This window comes from Heterocephalus glaber, unplaced genomic scaffold (genome assembly GCF_053883595.1).
Source record: "Heterocephalus glaber isolate CG9 unplaced genomic scaffold, H.glaber_assembly_v1.0 deba00000122, whole genome shotgun sequence".
NCBI classification, from domain to species: Eukaryota; Metazoa; Chordata; class Mammalia; order Rodentia; family Bathyergidae; genus Heterocephalus; species Heterocephalus glaber.
In genome coordinates, this window is record NW_028258138.1 from 6861076 (window position 1) to 6881483 (window position 20408).

The 20408-nt window shown below is 52.4% G+C and overlaps 1 long non-coding RNA gene across 2 annotated transcripts in view; it reads right to left on the minus strand.

Annotated features, from left to right (window-relative positions):
- LOC110348656 (uncharacterized) overlaps positions 1-20095 on the minus strand; it is a 95588-nt gene extending 75493 nt beyond the window's left edge. Inside the window, exons 1-2 of one of the 2 annotated variants that reach the window (XR_015451661.1) lie at positions 19862-20095; positions 13987-15213 (exon numbers count right to left, since the gene is read on the minus strand). This is a non-coding gene — a long non-coding RNA (uncharacterized LOC110348656). The remainder of the gene's footprint in view (positions 1-13986; positions 15214-19861) is intronic. The other variant, XR_002394086.2, reaches the window with a different exon arrangement.
- Positions 20096-20408: the final 313 nt, after the last annotated feature.

Below are 20408 nucleotides of genomic sequence, written 5' to 3' on the forward strand. Positions count from 1 at the left end.
CGGGGCCAGCTACGAGCTACCATGTCAGCCAAAGGGCTTCCCACACCTGTGCCCTTGCAGGCACATGGAGGACCGGAACAGCCAGGAGGAGGAAGTCCCATGGGGACCCTGCTCAGAGGAGCCCAGAGGGGCAGAGGATTTGGTAAGAAAGAGGAAGGAGATGGAGGCAGGCAGAGGTCAGGGCCAGGGGAAAAGGGGGAGAAGCCCAGCCACCCATGGGCGGGCTGTGTTCTTTTACTGGGTCCCCACCGCTTACCTAACAAGTGCTTCTGCCAGGTGCCATGCAACGGGAAGGCAGCTCATAAAAACAAGACGCTGTGTCCTCAGCCACCTCATTCACCAAATCTGGCACTGTGCAACCACTGGCTCTTCCTCAAAGTCAAGATGACCACGAAAGATAAATATTTTGAATCCATTCAGGACATCAAGGCAGTCAGGACAGCGCAACTGAAGACACTCAGGAAAGAGGACTCCAGAGGTGCTGCAGGAAGTGGCAAGGCTGGGCCGGGGATTTAGCTCAGTGGTTCTGCCGCCTGCCCCACAAGCACAAGAACCAGGGTTCGATCTCTGGTACCAAGAAAAAAGAAAATGGCAAGGATGATGGCATGAGTGTGTTCACAGTGAGGGAAAGTATATTAAGGAGGATTCATGGATAATGTGGTCTTATTATAGTAATTTTTTTTTTGGTACCGGGGATCAAACTCAGGACCTTGCACTTGCAAGGCAGGCGGTAGAACCACTGAGCTAAATCCCCGGCCCAGTAATTTTTAGTTAAAACATTTTCTATATTTCTTGATCACACCTCTTATGGAGGTATGCACCCATTTTACTAAACTCTTTTTGGTTTACTTCCATGGTTACACACACACACACACACACACACACACACGCACCAGAGAGTGCGTTTCTTGGTGTACTTGAGAGAAGACAGCCTGAGCATCCTTCGGGAAGATCTCCTTGGGGATCTTAGAGCCATTGACAGGGACAGGGGAGTTGACAGGGCCATAGAAGCACAAGGCAGAGCCAGTCAACAAATATTTTATGTGTGGAAAGCAAAGGAATGTTAACTCATTTCCTGAAGAGACACAGGGATGAAACCAATCCTAACCACAACAATTAAATTCTGGTTAAATCAATGAAATGTAAAAATGGGGCTCTTGTAAGTACCAACCAGCGCCTCTTTCCATCCCTAAGAGTTCCCTCAGCCTCGTGTGCAAAACTTGTAAGCAAAACTTGTACCCGAGAAAGTCCTTCCTTTTCACAAACCAAGCTGTTGTTCTCTGAGGAAGCGAAGAGTACAGTATGGAGCCTACCAGCATTCCACACAGCTACCGGCACCTCAGGGGCTGCTGACTGGCAAACTCAGAGAAATATCAGCCAGAGGGTAGAGCATTTACTGTACGACACTACAACAAGATCCCAAAGCATTTGGGTTAATATATACAAAAAAAGTTCTAGTCACTAAACAGCTTGTTGTTACAGCAAAATGTGCAAGCACCAGAACCCTGGGCAGGAGCCACCACTGACCCATGTGTGACCAGGCAGCACCTTGGTACAGTGGGGTCCAGTGACGGTAACACCAAATTTCCCCTCAGTGCCAATCCATCCTTCTTGCTGGAGTTCTGCAGCTTAGAGCTTTTTTTTTTAAGAAGCATTCGATTTTTCCCATGATCACTCACAAAGTTAATTGTTAGAAAATCTAAATCTCCCAGGTGCTATGTGCCCCTGAAGTTCAGTCTTAGAGCTTCCACTCCTTGGCAGCAAACCTCTCTCTCCTCCTCCTCCACTCTGACAACTAGGAAATCCAACATGATGGCTACAGTTTGGAGCCAGATTGTCCCCCAAAAGCCCAGGTGTTAATGGTTTGGTCCCCAGCTTGATGCTATTAAAGGTAGTGGAACTTTTAAGACGTGGACCCTCGGGCTGGGGATTTAGCTCAGTGGTTCCGCCCCCTGCCCCACAAGCGCAAGGACCCAAGTTCGATCCCCGGTACCAAAAAAAAGGTGGACCCTAGTGGCAGGTGTTTAGGTTACTGGGGGCATGGGCTCAAAGAGGATTGTGGGACACCAACTCCTTCTCTACTATTTGTTCTTACCACAGGCCCAATGCATCTGGGCCAACCGACCATGGACTAAGACCTCCAAAGTGGTGAAACAAATAAGTCTCCTCGCTTCGTAAACTGATGATCTTGGGCATTTGTTACAGTGATGGAAAGCTGGCTTACACAACAGTAGTGGTAGCTAACATTTACTGAGTGTTTGGAAGGGCGATAAGCTCATCTGAGTCTGCTTAAGACTACTGTGGTTAAAAAAATAAATAATATGGACTGGGGATTTAGCTCAGTGGTTCCACTGCCTGCTTTACAAGCCCAAGGTCCTGAGTTCAATCCCCAGCACGAAAAATAAATAAATAAATAAATAAATAAATAAATACATTTTAGTCAATTGCTAACATTTAAAATTCTGGAGATGTGGTATGGATGCAAAATTTTTCTTCTTCCTTTAAAAACCTCAGGAGACCTGGTGGCACCAAGTCCCAGATGCCCCCTGGTGATATTCTGCTGGGGCCAAGCCACAGACTCTCATCAGAAAATCCAGGGCCTACAGGACCTGTCCCAAGGGCCTGTCAGCAAGCTGTGCTCCTGTGGACATTGAGAGATGGCCACCCTTCACTAACCACAAGTGTTTCCCTCCCCTCCATCCTGTAAGGTCCTTAAAGATACTTCCAGAGTATCATGTGAGAACGCAAGAGGGTGAGACAGTCTCTATTCTAGTCATTTTTCTCTTTGCTGGGGCAAAATATCTAATACTCGAAACTCAAATGAGGAGAGGTTTGCTTTGGCTCATGTTTTCAGGGCTGCTGGCTCCAAGGCACAAAGGCATGGTGCAGTCGTGCTCTGCGGGAGGAAAGCTGCCCACGGTGCTCTGGGTGGACAGGAAGCAAAGAGAGAAGGGAGGAGCCCGGAGGAAGAGAAACCCTTCCAGGCCACACCTCCAGTGACTGCCTCTTCTGAAGAGACTCCACCTCCTGACAGCAAATCAGCTATAGCGCCGCATAATCCAATCACCCTCAAAAGGTCCCACCTATGAGTACATGAGCCTTTGGGGGACAATTCTTGATCTAAACCGTAAGAGTCCCGACAGCTCAGGCAAATAGAATAGCACAGGGAGGATGGTGTCTTGTCTGCACATGCCCTGCTCACCACCCGCTGAGAGGACCCAGGAACGCTGGTCCTGGTTTGTGTGCCCTGGGTAGCACTCGGTTCACTGAGCTCAACACTCCAAAGTAGTCTGTTCTAGGAGGAAGGTGGACACAGCCCAGGCTGTACCAGACACTTCCCCTAGTGCAGCATCGCTACAATTTAGATCTAAAATGTTCCCCAAGACTCACGTGTGTTCAGAGATGGACCATGGGGCGCTTTGCTCACTGGTGGATTAATCCACTGATATGTTCCCAGCTGAATGTGCTGCTGGGAAGGGAGGCCTGGCTGGAGGAGGCGGTCACTCAGGGGTGTGGCCTGGAAGGGTGCGGTCCTGGCCCAGCCCCTCCCTTCTCTCTCTGCTTCCGGGCTGCATGGGTTGAGCACTTTTCCTCCGCTGTGCCTTTCTGCCGTGCAGTTTCTGCCTTGCAGCCAGCTGATCATGAATTGAAACCATGAAACCATACACCATACAAACCTTTCCTCCTTAAATCGTGTGTGCCAGGTTATTTTGTTCCAGTGAGGGGAAGCTTAGAGAGGAAATCTGAGCCTGGGATGGAGAATGAGGGCATGGAATGGAGGCCGTGGAGCCTAGGGGGCATTTGTCCCTCTACAGCCCTCCGAAGTGCACAGCCAAGCAGACAGCCAAGGGGAGACACCGGAAGTGCTGAGGCCCACACCCCTCACTGCTCCACACGGGTGCTGTGGTCTCCCCAGCAGGTTGAGAGAGTGGAGTGTTGGCAGGATTCTTTTTTAGCAACACCGCACACAAGACTGGACCCACAATAGAGGGTCCCCCCATGCCTACAACTGAAGGATTTTCTTCGTTGTTTCTAGAAATATTTGTCATGGCTGCTGTGTGGCAGATGCTGTCTCAAGGTTGGACATATAGTGGTGGAGACAGAGTCAGTGGCACCACACCTGCCTCGCAAGTCCAAGGTCCTGAGTTCAATCCCTGGAACCAGAAAAAAACAAAACAAAAGAGACAGAGAGAAGGAAGAGGGAAGAAAGGGGAGGGAAGGAAGGGGGAGGACAGGGGAAAGAGAAAGAAAAGAAAAGAAGAAAGGAAAAGTTTAGCACAGTTATGGAAGCCAGGCAACTTCAGTCCAGGGCTGGTAATCAGGAATACACAGACTCTGGGTTTACAGAATTCAAGAAAAACAGTTACACTTACTCTCACTAATGTGTAGCTGGAAATTAGTATATCCGTCCTTGTGAATGTACACAGCACTCCACCATGGCAGGAGCGGCACTAAACACCCGCTCACTGATTAGAAATCAAAGATCCTCTCACAAAGCATTACCTCTGTCCCCAGAATCTGAGAACAGCATCGCTGCCCATCACTGCTTTGCAATTAGAGGAGCTGACAGCACTGCTGATAGATCGTATTGTAAAATGCATGAGAAAGAACACATTTTTCCAAAACACATCTGATCACTGCATACCAGTGTAATGGACTTCCTTTTAAACGCAGAGTATTTCATTTCTCACGTCTAAGTATATTCTGCTAACCAGGGGTCTGCAAAAGGCCCCGGAAGCCCAAGTTCCCTCAACTGAGGTCACACGCAGGGACCCCGGGCTGCCACCCACTCAGGGAGACTGAGGACAGGCTGAGGGGCTCGGGGGCTGCTTCTCCGGCATCCATCGGAATCTTCGCCATTCATAATAACGAAACTGACTCAGAGGTTTGGGAATAAATACACAGCCTGAGCGCCACGGCACTAGAACCCCATACCGCTGGCCTGGCAAGCTAGGCGTGCTGTCATGTTTTAAATGGAGAAGATGAAACTGAACGAAACGCCTGTGTCCCGAGCACCTCAGTCCGCCTGTGGGCGCTGCCTGCGCCAGCTGCTCGTCCGCCCGGGCGAGCTTCCTGCGCGTGCGCGGTGTGCTGGCCCCGCCCACCTCGCACACTGTCCTCTGGGGCTCGGTACCAGCTCTTCAGTTTAACCTGGTTGTGTGTGACCCCAGGTGACGAGGATCACTGTGGCAGGCGTGCACTTGCTGACTTGGTTCCCATGTTCTAAGTGCCATTGTTGAGGACGGCATGAGACACCTGGCAAAGGCCTAGGACAGTGTCGGTGGTGACAGCAAGGAGGGACCCGCCCGCCTCCGCCGCTTTCTGCGGGGTGCCCGTGAAAACCACGTGAACGCTCCCACGTTTCCATTCCCAGACCCGCACCACCTTCCCAGAAGCGCTCCAGCCGGGCCCCCATTAAACCCAACGCCTGGAGGGGAGGGTGGGCCTGGCTGCCGGCCCAGTGCTGAGCTTCTGCACCAGCCAGCTCAGGTGCCGCCGCCGTGAGGACAGCAGGACAGACATTCCCCTCCCCTTCCACAGATTTGAAGTCAGAGTCTCCTGCCAGCCGAGGAGCTCCGTGGATGCCTGGGCCCCTCCCTGCCCCCGGTCCGGTGCAGGACAGCGAACAGTGACCGAGGCTGCACTGCCCTTCCTCCAGCCTCCCAAGCACGACTGCCCCCAAGGAGGGCCTCAGAGCAAAATCTGCCCTCTGCCCTCCTTCCCTGTCTTTATCCTCTCAAATCTCCCTCCAGTTTCCCGGAAGTAGTCCTCACAGCTGGCCTGGGGGGCAGCAAGGCAGACCTGCCCGGACACAAGGTCCTGCTGAGACTGCGCTGTTCTGCGGGCTGCCTGTGTTCGGTGTCCAACTTCTGAGCACACCCATGGGGGAATCAGTATTTGCAGGACACCTGTCAAAAACATGTGCATGGACTTCAGTCTGTCACACACTTAATCAACACCTCCAGAAACCAAGACCCAGAGGACAAACAGGATCCAGTTTGAGATCCCATCCCATCTGGGCCCAGTGCTTCTCAAAGTGTGCTCCCCAGGCCAGGGGTGGCAGCAGCACCTTCGAGCTCATTAAACATGCAAATATCCAGGCCCCTCCCGGCCCCGCTGAGTCAGAAACTGGGGGTGGAGACCCTCCCTCCACGTGGGAACTGGGGCACAGCCTGTGAGCCTCCCACAGTCTTGGGTCTTGTCCACGTTACAGCCTAGTGCATGGAGCTTGGCACGGAGTTCCACCGGGGCTCTCCCTGGCTCCTAAGAGAGTGGAAGACAATTCCTTCTTGCTACCTCCTTCCGACCAGGCTGTCTGCTCCCTCCAGCTCCCGGGGGCAGAACACGGCTCCTTGGGCTCAAGTCTGCAGGGAAGGCCACAACGGGGGAGAAGAGCAAGCTTCATCCTTCTTGCTAACTTCGAGCAGGCTCTGGTTTTGTCTGCTTGCTCTTCACCCACCCAGAGGTGTACATGTAGCCCAAGTCCCTGAGCGACGAGTCCACAGACCTTCTCCAGCTTGTGAAGGATCAGCTCAGTTTCTCAGCTCTCAGATGGTGCACAAGCCACAAGCATTCAGTAGAAGCCATACTCCACGGGTGGAATTTTGCTCTTGTCCCGGTCTTCCCTCAGGACGCCGGGCAGGGGAACCTGTGTCCAGGAGAGGAAACACAGATGCTCCGCAGTGTGCGGGGTAAGGATGCTCCAAGGGGTGGGTGTAGCTTTCCCTTTACCTGGCTCTGTGGGTACTGAACCCCACTGTAGATAGAGGAGCATCTTTCAATTGAAGCACAAGACAAACACACCCCTGCTCCCATTTGCACATGAGTTACTTCTCCTAGTGATGGCTCTGAATAAAAACGGGGGCCCCTTGAAGGTCCCCTTGAAGCTGGCCTGGACTTGTGCCTCTCCGCTCCAGTCTGATCCTCTCCTGTCGACCGTTCAGCACCAGGAGACCTGAGACTTTGGCCTCCCTCTGCCTCCAAGTCCCGGTCAGGCGCCTCCTCCAGGGCCCAGGACGTTCTCGGCCCCTTCCCAGTCCTTCGACCTGTAAGCTCTCAGGCAGAAGATGCTGCTCGTGGTGCCTATTTGGCACTTAGGGGCCCTCTTGAACTCTTCCTTCATTTCTTCACTGAAAATTCCAGGCAGATGAAGACAGGGTTGATATTTATGGTTTTATATTCATTCCCTGAAAATGCTCACATAGGAGGGTTTTATCATGAAGATGTCCTTGGTGGACAACAAGTGCAAAAGACTGATCGCAAAAAGCAAAAAACCACATTGCCATTGTTGCTGATGAGTGGTTCGAGATTTACAGACCCTTAGAATGGTTCCAGGCCGACTGGGCAGGTCCAGTGGCCTGGGGTGAGTGTCAGGTCCTTTGCAAAAACAGGAAGCAGTAGTAGCCTCCAAAATCATGCCTCAGTTTATCCAGCCCCCCGGGAAATTCTTATAAGCCCTGCAAGCCCCAACCACTTTAAGTCAGAGGAGCTTGGGCGCCAGGGTCAGCAGGTGTATGCTCAAGCCCACTTTATCATCCATTCTTATTAATTATTATAGTACTATCATTAACAATGTTACATTGTATTAATTAGTGAATCATTAGGAAACATATGTCTAATTCTCCACAGGAGTTTATTAGGAGGGCCATAGGGTCAGTAGCAGGAGAGACCACAGCGGCTGTCTATGTGCTAGAGACTAGGAGGCTCCAGGCCCTGCTCACCCCAAGAAGATGGAAGCTGCAGACCAAGAGGGATCAGGGACACAGCACCAGTCCCAGGTTGAAGGCCTGGAGGCTCCCTGGAGAATTTTGGTGCTGAAGAAACTGGAGTCCGATGTCTAACGGTGATGGCAACAAAGGATGTGAAACAGACTGGAGCGCTTCAGAAAGAGAAGAACTTCCTTCTTCTCCATCCAGGCTGCAAGCCCACTGGTCAGTGCCACCCATATCCAAGGCGGGACTTCCCCTTATGGTCAGTATACCAGTTTGCTGGCCTGCATGCCAATCATCCACAGACACACCCAGAAGTGTGCTTTGCTAATCTACCAGGAAATTCTTATTCCAGTTATATTGATATATCATGATTAACTGTCACAAATATTTTTATTAATTACATGATACATTATTATATCAATGTAATTATCCATCTCTGGGTACCTCAGCCACTCCCCTCCTCTGACCCATGCCACATGAATCCGGTTTGGCACACCCAGTTCCTCCTTCTTGTCTTCCCAGGAGAACACTGTCCTTGTCCTTGGAAAGCACAGGAGTTTGGCGGTCAAGGAGAATGGGAAGGGGGGAGAGACAGAGACAGAGACATGGACAAAGAGACCTTGACCTCAGCTGTGACCAGAGGGAGGCCCTGCAAAGGAAGTCAGGAGGAGAAAGCCATCGGGGTGTGAGAAAATCAGCACGCCAGTCCTGAGAAGAGTTGCTGGTTATACATGGGAGCCTGTTTGATGCTTTTCCAGAAACATAAATAAAGAGTGGAACATCCTTTTTCCGTGTCTTCCGTGATCACGCTGCACTTCTTAAACATGGAGCTTCTCCGAGACACTCATGGCTTCTGTAAGGGGACAGTGATGACCCGGGGCATCCCCTGGATGGTGGGACGATCCCTGTCACACACAGTTAGCCCCGGGACAGCTGCTATGATCATATCTACCTTAGAGGCAGCACAAGTCAGGAGCAAGGAGGTTAGGAAATCGCGCAGGCCCCCCAGCTGGCCATGCCAGTGCCGGGCTTTGAACCCCACTGACACCAGGGACAAATGTCCAGGATGCTCCACTCTTGTCTTCAGGCAGCACTTGGAGCCCTGGTCACCCCACGCCATGCGGGGCTCCAGCCAGATGCTCACCCCTCTCCCCAAAGTGTCAGATTCTCTCTGGTTCTGCCCCACGACATGAAGCAGAGTGGGGTGAGGGGTGTCTGATCCATAGGGGCACAGCTGGTGGAATGAAAACCAGACAGGGGCTCTCCAGCCACCGGGGCCTGCTGTCTAGAGGGTCTGCAATTAATTATGACTGCATGGAGCGCTGAATAAGCCTTTTGTGGATCAAAAGCGCCTGGTGGGAAAGCCAGTCTCCAACCGGCAAACCCAACAGAGCTGGCCTCAAGGTTTCTCATGAGAAAACTCTTAATAGGTGGAGGGCTGAAGACATGCTTTGTTCAGCCCTTGGTTGGTGGGAGCACCAGGGACTCATGTTACAGAACAGCAGCAACTCCGCCTCGCTCACACTAGACTGTCCTGGGGAAGAAAAGCCAGAAATAACACATCACACTGGAGCCGGTGCACAGGGTGGCGCAGCTGTTCTTTCTCGGGCTTCCTGTACCAGAAAAAAAGATACGCACACAGCACCAGCCAGTAGGACCAAAGAGGCGGAGACGGCGGGCCACAGTCCATGTGCACGTGCCCCAGGAGCCACCAGGCAGCTAGAGACCCAAAGGCTCACTTTGCCATCACCACCAGGCCACACCCTGTGACACCCAGTGATTTGCCAGCTCCCTCAGCCCCAGTACGACTTCCCCAGAGGTAGTCGGTTGAAAAAGCTGTGTCCCCTGAAAGCTGTGCCCCCCAGAACCTCTGCACCTGACCTGATAGGGAACAAGGGTCTGCATGGCTGTTGTGAAGCTAAAGCTCTGGAGCAGAGCTGGGGCTGCGGGGTAGGGGGGTGGGGGTCAGCCAAAGCCAATAGTCAGTGTCACTGCAGGAAACCAAAAAGGAAGGGACACAGACGAGGCCACCGAAGAGGGAGGCAGAGACGGGAGTGGGCTGGTGAAAGGCACAGAGTGCAGAGGACTGTGGGAGTCTGCAGAGGCCAGGGGAGGGGATGGAAAGGAGGCTTTCTGGGGAGATTCCACCCACTTTGTCTGAGGGGACCCTGTGCGCTCTGAGCTGCGGCCTGGGGTGCGTGGTGGGTGCTCAGCTCCAGGACTGCACGGAAACCTGGCACATGGTGCCACCAGATGTGTCCAAGGTCAAGGCGCACCTTGGCGTGAGCCGGGTCCACAGCTCCCTGTGCACCCCTAGACCAGTGGCTGGGCACTTGCATGGCTTTGTCAAGGATGGTCTGGCTCCTGTGGGTGCCGACTTCAGGCTCCAGGGGGCGCTGCTGGGGATCTGTTCTAAACCCTCCTGGTGCTCCGCTGTGCAGCCAGGGCTGGCAATGTGGACCAGCTCAAGGCCTCTGGAAGGTGACAGCTGGCTGCATCCCGAGGCCCCAGGCCTGCGTGCATCCCCACCAGGGAGCCCCAGGGCTGAGAGATGAAGACAGTCACCACTGCGTCCAGTTACTGGGCTGTGCCTTGCGTTTGGACGCTGTTGTTTGTGCGCCCTGATGGCCCAGCCAGCCAGCATTTCCCATGCCGCCCTTGGAGAAAGCACCAGCTGCCAGGGTGGACAGCAGAGAGGCAGCCCCACACTGCTCTGTGACCTTGAACCTGATACGGACTTGCTCCTGGCCTCAGTTTCTCCATCTATCCAATGACTCAGCAGTGCCTGCCTTTCAGAATTCTAACAGTTTAACAGCTAAATCGCGTAGCAGACATTCAATAAATAGAAGCCGTTATCACCAACTCTGCAGGTACACCGTTCCAGGGCTGACTGCTGCCTCTCCCATATGACACATGTGCTGAAGCCCTGGCTCCCGACACCGCACAGCATGGCTTAGATGGACTGGGACTTCGAGGAGGTAGTTTGAGTACAGTGAGGTCACTGGGGGAATTTCTAATGTGATTTGATTGAAGCCCCTGTAAGAAAAGGCAACTGGGACACAGACACATGCAGAGGGATGACCTTGGGGAAGTCACAAGGAGAAATAGTAATTGACAAGCCAGAGGAGAGGCCCCAGGGGCCTAGCGCTCTCCTGGCATGGAGGAGGACCTGGTCAGTCCTCAGCACTGCAGAACAAACAAACCCAAGAGGAGAGGCCTGAGAAAGCAGCCCACCACACCCTGACCTTGGACTTCGGGCATCCAGGACCCTGAGATTACAAATGTGTGCTTTGTAAGCCCCCAACCCGTGGGATTTTGTTATGACAGTCAAGCCAGACTAATGCACTCTGGGTAGGTACAGGCAGCGGGAGTACCTCAGGGCTGGAGTGCTTGCCTAGCACTATGGTTTCTACCTAGACGCCCCCAGAGCCTCGGGTGCTCATAGGTGGGGCTTCTGGAAGATGAGTGGATGATGGGGGTTCATAGCTCATTGCTGTAAGAAGGCGGGGCCTGGTCGGAAGAGGTGGTCACTGGCGTCGTGGCCCAGAAAGACTTATCGGCCTCCTTGGTTCCACACTGACCCCCACTGCTTCCTGTCCACTATGCCCTGAGCAGCTCTCCTCTGCCAGGCTCCTCCGCCATGCTGCCTGCCTTGAGCCAGCTGTCCATGGACTGAACCTCTGTGAACTGTGAACTAAAATAAACCTCTCCTCCTTTAAGTTAAGTGGGTGTCGGTTATTGTGTCCCAGAGAGGAAGAAAGTGACCAAGGCCCCTAGCATGTGAGGCCTCCCTGCTTTCCATCCCCAGTAACAAAAAAAAGACATTCATTTAACGACAGAACTAGATTTTACTTTCCTTTACTACTAATCACCATTTTTGCCAAGAATAGCTAATCTGATTCTCAGAATAGACCACAGATGTAAAAGAGGGCCGAGCCTCCATTTCACAGGAAAGACTCAGGCTCATAAGATTCCCTGACGCAGCCTCATCTCTGCCAGACAGATGACATCTCTAGTAGCTCCCTCGGCTGTGAGGAACAAAATGAAGTCACCCTCATAACAGAAGTCATGCTGCCACAAAGTGGGTGCTCCGTCAAAGGCCAGTCATGGTAATATTCTGTCTAAGATCTTAGCACCAATGAGAGAAACAGCCAGCCCCTTATCCCCTGGACTCTAGGACATTCTGTCCTCGGTACAGTACTCACTGCACCCGACCTTTTCTTTTTTTTTTTTTTCTTTTTTTGGAGACAGGGTTTCACTGTGTAGCTCAGGCTGGGCTTGAACTCCTGGTGATCCTCCTGCCTCAGCCTTCCGAGTGCTGGGATGACAGGTGTACACCACCGCACCCAGCCACCCCACGTTTTTTATGAAGCTGATTCACAAATTCAACCACAGCCCAGCTAGGGAGGAGGCACTGCCCTGCCCCGTTCTGTCCTGTCCCTCAGACCCAAGTCCTGGAAGCTTCCAGCTGCCCCTCTGCTCCCCATGTGACGTGGAGCCCGGGAGGGCAGCAGGAGCTGGATCCTGGGCCACAGGCGTCAGCGTGTGGGCTGAATTATTTCATCTCTGGGCAGCCACCCCAACTGATTACTTAGAATGTTCAATTTTGACTCTGCGTCACAGTTAGCATTGCCAGGAAGAGACAAAAGCCTCCTTTATAAATTAAGAGATAAATAAACCAACCTACTCCAGGCCAAAATATTAATTCATAAACACCCTCAAGTCTAGAAGGATCAACCCCCAACCCACAGCACAGTGTGCAGATGGCTGGAGTGATGTTGATGTTTTTCCTTTTAATTAATCAGCATTTTCTACAATGAACAAGCAATATACTTTCTTCACAAAATAACTTTCTTTAAATGAAGTTAAAGAAAAAAGTTCCCCTCATTGAACCCCCCCCCACCACGGTTTCCCAGAGACCCCTCTGTAGAGGCGATCTTGAAACATAATACCAGTCAGAAGATTGCCCCACCAGGGGGCCCAGATTTGAACCCTTGACCAGAACTCCAAGAACAGACGGGACCACAGCTTCCCTTCCACTCAATCCCAGGGCACCCAGTGCCCAAGCCAAGCTGAGTCTCTGGCCCTTCACATCACAGAGAATCCCATTCCGGCTGGGAAGGCAGCCCCCACCTGGCTTAGACCAATTTCTCCCAAAGCAGCTGGATCAAGCTCCATCTGCAGCCCCTCCAGGGATCCTGTGAGGAGAATGAAGTGTTGATTGTTGAAGCCAAAAGAAAAGGAAAGCTTTTTATAGCCAAGCCTCCTTGTCCTCTGTGGCCAAGGGGTAACCTATGGACCCCTTCTCAGAAGAAGGTTTTCAATACACAAAATACAAGGAATTATGAATGACACCAGGAGATGGTCTGAGTCTGTTCACTGCTGCTATTGCAAAAGACGGGAGAACGGGTGCCTTGTAGACAAGGGAAGCTCATGTGATGCACGATTCCCTGGGCTGAAGTCCAAGGGCACAGCTGGCACCTGGGGAGGGCTTCCTGCTGCACCAGCACATGGGAAAGCACCACATAAGGGGAAATCCCATGTGCTGTGGCCTGGACAAGCACCCCAAGGCCCATGTATACAGGCTTGGCCCCCAGCACCCAATGCTTTTTGGTGGTAGGCCATAAGGGGTGGGGCTGTGGGGGAGGAAGTTTGGTCATTAGGGGCATGGGATTGGGAGCCCAGACCCTTCCTCCTCTCTCTTTGCTCCCCAGACTCCATGCAGTGACTGTGCCTCCTCTACCACACGCTCCCACCGTGCTCTGTCCTGCTATCATGGGGCCAAGCCGATGGGCCCAAAACCCCATGGACCACAACCTCTACAACCATGAGCCAAAGTAAACCTTTCCTCTTTCTAAGTTGATTGCCTCGGGTATATTGTTATAGTAACGAGAGCTGACCCACATGGCACACGAGAGAGGAAGAGAGCAGCAACAGAAAAGCTAAGGAACAAAACTTATGTTAACAATCCACTCTCAAGCCAACAAACCCCACTTCCAAAATAATGGTCCTCACCCATTCAGTAGGGCAGGGCCCTCAGCACCCAATCATCTCTTAAAGCCCCACCTGGTAACATGGTTACCATAGCAACTAACTTTACCCCCAGATTCGCAGGTGTCATTTGAGTCATACCAGATTCTGAATCATGGCTCCACTACCCAAGGAGAGCCAGGTGGCGCTAGCACATGAAAGAAACAACAGGGGCTGGTGGCGGGTCCCCTAAGGAGACATTCTGACCGTGATTCCTGGGCCGAACGTGACTGTCTCTAGGTACCTGTGACATCGCGCAGGCCCGGCTGCAGTTTCTGTCCTGAGCATGAGCCGGGACTAACGTTCCTGCCGCTTGGTGCTTCCCCCGTGATGGACGGAGACCCAGGTTCCCGGGAAGCAAGATGAAAAGCGCCGCAGTCCAGGGTCACAGCCGGAAACCCCTCCATGGGGGAGAGCGGCTAACCCGGAAAGAGCACTTGCCCAAGGGAGGAGTCAGCTCCACCGATCCATGCTTGCCCCAGGGCCTGCCTGGACACGCAGGTGCGCGCGCACACACGCCCTTGCCCAGGCTGAGGCTCACGATGACCCCGCGGGCGCCTGACCACGAGGCACACTGTGAGGTCACACCTCCTATGACCCAGCAGCCACAGAATGCTGGCGCCTGCCTGGAGCCCTGCAGTGTCTTCCACAAGGACCCCACAAAGGCCACCTCCAGGTGACCGGGACAGACTCTCGGGAGAGGGGGCCACCCACCAGGCAGGCGGCTGGCTTCTTCTGCTCACACCACACAGGCCCACAGCTACGCCGGCGGCCTCTGGGTCCCCCTGCAAAGGCGAGATGAAGCCGGCCTGTGCAGCTCAGCCCTGGTCCCCTCCGTCACCCACAGGCCTCACATCCACCTGGGAAGCCAGGCTTCGGGAGTGGGAGCTCATCCCGGCAAGGAGGGCCCAGCAAGGTGCGTCCCGCTGAGGAAGGGCCGGGAGACGGGAACGCAGGTCCCCACCATCTCCCTAGACATCCGAGGACAAGGGGCTAGGCTCCAAGCTTTTTCTCCTCAAAGTACTGAGGACAGAAACCAGGCCCCTCGCTCTGAGTTACATCCAGAGCCCTTCTTTATTTTTTATTTTGAGACAAGGCTCAGTAAGTCGCTAAGCTGCCCCGGCTGGGCTCAGACTTGCAGTCCCCCTGCCTCAGCCTCCGAGTGCTGGGATCACAGGTGTGCAACCCCACATTCGGTTTTCTCCGCACCTTTTTAAAGTCGGGTGGCCACTGGGCCATTTTCCAAGCAGCCGTAGCTCTTGAGCGGAGCAGCCGTTCGTCAGTTCATCACGGCGTCGTGTTGAAACACGGAGACCAGGGCGAGCCCTACCAGGGACGGCACAGGGTGGCTCCCTCCTTCATCGTTCGTCCTTTACCATTGCTCCTCAAGTCGCCACCGATGACCGCTCTCTCAGGAGGCCAGGACGGGCAGGCCAGAGTCCTGTCTCTCTCAGCAGGGCCGGCTTTGTCCCTGGAATGGAATTGTTTGTCTTGTCAGTTTCTTTTCCTCCTCTCGGGGACCAAGGAACCCGTCCCCTGTTCCAAGGCCTGGATGGGGATCGGCTCCAGGGCGGCAAAGGAAGCCAAGAGTGGGATCTGTGGGCTTTCCGGGGAATCTCTTTTCCTGTAACACTCATTCTGACATTTAGCCATTCACCTCATATTTTGATCGTTCTGTATACAGTCACAGGGGGCTGCTTTTCAAAACCTGGTCCCAGCCAGAAACACACTGGGGGAAAGCCGGCCTCTGGGAACTCAGCCGTCCACAGGCACAAGGCTGAGCCGGGACACATGGCTCTCACCAGGTACTAACTTAAAATCCAAACAGATCACAGATCTAGATGCTGAAGCAGAAACACTTGCCCTGCTGGAAGATAAAACAGGTAAAACTCTAAAAGCCTTGAGCACAGGCAAGGGCTTTCTGAACAGAATCCCAGTTGCACAGGAGTTAGGACCAAGAATGAACAAATGAGATCATTTCAAATATTAAAACTTCTTCACAGCAAAAGAAACCACCAACAGAGTGAAAAGACAACCTACAGAACGGAGAAAAAAATCTTGCCAGCTGTTCCTCAGACATGGGACTAATATCTAGGATGCATAAAGAACTCAAAAAACTAGACCCACCCCAAATAAAAGACCTAATCAAAAGATGGGTCAGTGACATGAACAGGCACTTCTCAGAAGCCGCCAAAGCTGTGGGGGAGGCTCCCTTCTACACTGACGGGAATGAATGTAAACTGGTAAAACCACCATGCAAGTCAGAACGGAGCTTCCTCAAAGCACTAAAACTAGAAATTCCATTCAATCCAGCTGTTCCCCTTTGAGGTACTTTCTCCAAAAGAATGAAATGACATCATGTTACAGTGCCCCATGCATGCCTATGTTTATAGCAGCATAATTCATAATAGCTAAATCTTGGAAGCCACCAATATGTGCATCAACAGATGAATAGATAAAGAAAATGTGGTATTTACACACCATGGAGTACTACTCTGCCATAAAGAAGGACAGGCTTGAGTCATCTGTAGGAAAATGGATGCATCTTGAGGCCATAATGTTAAGTGAAATAAGTCAGACTTGCACGCTTAAATATTGCATTTATATAAGAAACCCAATGTATAAATAAAGAGCAAAATGAAAGATAGATAATAGGAAGTAAGGAGATGGCTTTCTGAAATGCGAAGGGGACCAGGAAATGGAGGAGGGGAGGGTACAGAAAGAATGAAGCTGTGTCACACACACACACACATGCACCAGCGGCCGTGAGGAATGTGATCACTATACACTGCAAACAGGCACTAATATAAAAATGTTTTTACTCTGTAATCTGTCCCCTCTGAAGTCTCCCCAGACCCTCACTCCACCGCCCCTCGACGTCCACTAACCCTGTGTCCCAAGCCTGCTTTCCAACCCAAAGGCTGGTACTTCCTGCTGTGACGGAAGCAGTGGGCAGGTGATTTCCTCCCTTCTTGGTGGGTGAGCTCGGGGCGCGGGAGTCCTGGAAGAAGCAGGGTGGCCCGAGGCCTCGCTGGGCTGTGCAGCTGAACCTCACAGGCCCACCTGGGGGCCCAGTGCTGCAGGCCGGAGGGGACCCACCAAAGCCTGTCACCCCGGCTGGAGTCTGCACCTGGGGGCCACCGCAGCCTGGGAACGTGGAAGTCACCGCCCTCTCTGGGCAGACGAGCCCCAGAAGCCCCTGTGCCTGACTGGCTGTGCTGAGGCTGCCGACACAAATGTGTCCCCGCACATTACAGCCGGACGGGAGGGGAGGGACCCACTCAGGGCCCCTAGCCGGGCGACCGCCAGCGCCAGGTCAGACACAGGGCCAAGGAGCCCACAGGGAGACTGAGGTGTGGGTTATTACACCGCGGGGCCCCCAAGGCCAGACAGACAGTGCCAGCTAACATCAGCCAAGAAAATCACCCTGCCTGCGTGGCAGCAGAATAGTTCAGTGAGCTGCTTCCACCACCCAGCACTCTAGGAGGCTGAGGCAGGAGGGTCTCACATTCCACCCCAGCCTGGGCAACTACTACAAATGCCAGGAAAGAAACCCATCAGCAGACTGAACAGACAATCTATGGAATGAGACAAAATATTTGCAAACCAAACATCTGACAAGAGTTAATATCCAAAATACATAAGAAAAACAACAGCAAAAACAAAACAAAGAAAAAACCCCAAGCCAAAATCAAAACAGAACAAGAAAACAAACCACCAAAAAAAGCAAATAACCCAGTTTTGGTTTTAGTTTGTGTTCTTAATTTTATTTTTTAAATTTAAGACATGAGGTTTTATTATGTTGCCTGGGTTAACCACGCTTCTGGTTTTGTTCTTAAGGCAATTCTTCCATCTGCATTTTTTTTCTTTTGTACTAGGGATTGAACCCAGGACCTTTCTACTGAGCTACATCCTCAGCCCCTTAAATTTTACTTTATTTTGAGAGAAGTTCTCACTAACTCACCAAGTTGCTCCTGCTAGGCTGGAAGTTGAAATCCTCCTGCCTCAGCCTTCTAGAGTGCTGGGATGTCAGCCATGAGTCAGGATGTCTGACCCCTCCACACTGAGCAGCAGAGATGCCTGCCTGAGGCCGTGGTCCTTGCCTGGGACCAGTGCTCCACCGTGGTGTACACTCGGGGACCCCATCCGGTCACCTCCTACCACCCTGCAGAGCACCACCCCGATAGGCCTCAGCCTGCTGAATGCTGAGACTACAGGCCTGCACCACCATGCCCAGCTCAGAGAGAGAGAGACAATACACTTGTTCAGGAGCTAGATTTCACCACCCACAATACATGTGCTTCAAACATGGTGCCATGCACAGTGAACACATACCAGGCGACCGGTAGATTTCAGAAAGTTAAAAACCAAACTAAAACTGAAGTGAGGCCCGCCTTCTCCCCACGAGGGCTTTGCTACAGACCCTCCCTTCCTGGTGACAACACTTGTGTGTCTGCTTTTCCTCAAAGCACAAGTGTCAGCACTGGTCACCTCGCTGGGCTCAAGGCAAGGCGGTCAGGGACACGCAGCAGCCTCCCCACTAATTACCAGTTCGTGCCGCAGGCTCTGGGCATGTAATTGGGCTGCATATCTAATTACATGTGCTCTGGAGATCGTCCCCGGCCGCCTGAGCCTCGGCACAGCCACCGAGGTGTCTCTGACATTATGCTGCCACCACAGCTCCGCACCCTGCTCTGCAAAGTGAAAATGATCCTCACCACAAAACCTGTCTCCCACTGCAGCCTGCCGGGAAGATCAAAGGAGGGCAGGACTGACAGAGGGGCCCATAAACGTCCCAGTCAAAGGCCAGGCTAGCCAGGTTGGAGGCCTGCAGTGGCACCGTGTGCAGGTCAATGTTAAGTCACCATTTCCTGGGCAAATCCCAACTCCCAAGCTGCTGTAAGAGCCTCAAATTCTGGTCACCACGTGAGGCTCTGAAATGCAGCAACTCTCAGGTGGAGGCCAACATGGCATACACCAGGCAATCCTGGCCTTGGGGGCAGAGGTGTGTCCCTTCTCTAAAGGGTGGGCAGGATCAGAAGTCATCCGGAAAGGACATGTGGTCTCAGCCCCGGGACCCCCATTTCTGGCTCCAGGAAGTTCACAGAGGACACGTCAGGTCGCAGAGCCATGAACCCCGAGTGCCATTTAACCTCTGAACTTATCAAGTGACACCGGCAAACACTTGGAGTTACTTGCTCCAGGTCACCCGGGGAAGCTGAAAAAGAAAAAGCGAGAGAAGGAACCACATTCCCAGTTCCCAGGACCACATTTTTATGGGTGCATTTACTCCTTGATGCCTTTACAGCTTGGCCTGAAAGGCTGTTGCTACAGTAACACATGGCGTCACCGTTAGCTATTCAACAAATAAAAGAGAATTTGTTTAAAGGTTTTAATGTCCCTAAATTTCATCTTGATTATCCCAGGGGAAAAGGTCCCCCTGCTTGGACATGCTCTTTTATAACAGATTAGCTGGCTGCTGTGACGTATTCTGTGCGACTGAGTCACCATGGTGGTGGCTGTCGCCAGAGTGCACACTGGCTTTCTGGAAAGGGCTGGCTCTCCCAGCGGCTCTCGGATTTTGCCGTCATGCTGCTTTGCTTTCATAGGAAAGGGGGCAATGAATAACCTTCTACCAAGTCCCCATCCTCCTGTGTAAGTGACAGGGGCCAAAGAATACATAAACGCTCACATGGCATCGTTCCAGGCTGCTGATGATAATAATGATGCCGTGGGCAGGGGTGATGGGGTTTTAGGGGGGTCAGAAGGCGAGTCTGTAAGTGCTGCAGGGACAGCAGTCCCACCTCAGAGCTAAGTGTGCTGTACTAAAGGGACATCCAATCAAGAAGGCCGGACTAGGCCAGGCATGGGCGGTCTGCAATCCCAGCACTCCAGGAGGCCAAGGCAGTGTAAATGAGTAGGGGTGTGAGGGACAAAGTTCAAAGTCAGGGCCATGCAGGGCCCCTGTCGGCCACTGAGGGACCCTGTGTCTGACTTTTCTGAGGCTGGCCTTTGTCTCCGGTGGCCACTGGTGTTTCCCAGATGTGCGTGCATGTGGACGTCCATGATGCTGGGGGGGGGGGGGGGCAGGTGCAAGCCATTGTCGCTCCAAGTCCTACCTTTGCCTCAGTTTCTCCCTTCACTCTTGGACTCGGAGGCACACTTGTTAGACCTTTCACTCCGAATCCTTGTGCTCTGGCGTTTTTCTGCTTTCTTCCATTTCCTCCTAGGCATTTTTGTTGTTCCAGTTCATTAATTTTTCTCCTAAACTGTGTTTTATCTGCATTAAACACAACACAGTCTTAATTTGTCATTAAATTTCTCACTTCCAAAATTTCCTTTTGATTCTGTTTTATGGTTTCTAGTTTTCTGCCAAAATCCTCAATATGCATTTATTTCTTTACTGGATTAAGCATAGTGTTCAAAATCTAATCTGTGGATTCCCCATCGGTAGGCTTCTTTTACCTCTGAATCCTCTCTCTCTCTCTCTCTCTCTCTCTCTCTCTGTCTCTCTCTCTCTCTGTCTCTCTCTCTGTCTCTGTCTCTCTCTGTCTCTCTCTCTGTCTCTCTCTCTCTCTCTCTCTCTCTGGAAGACAGTCATGACACATTCCTATAACTGAACGTGAACACATAAAAAAGTTGCCAGCACTCTGGGAGACTGAGGCA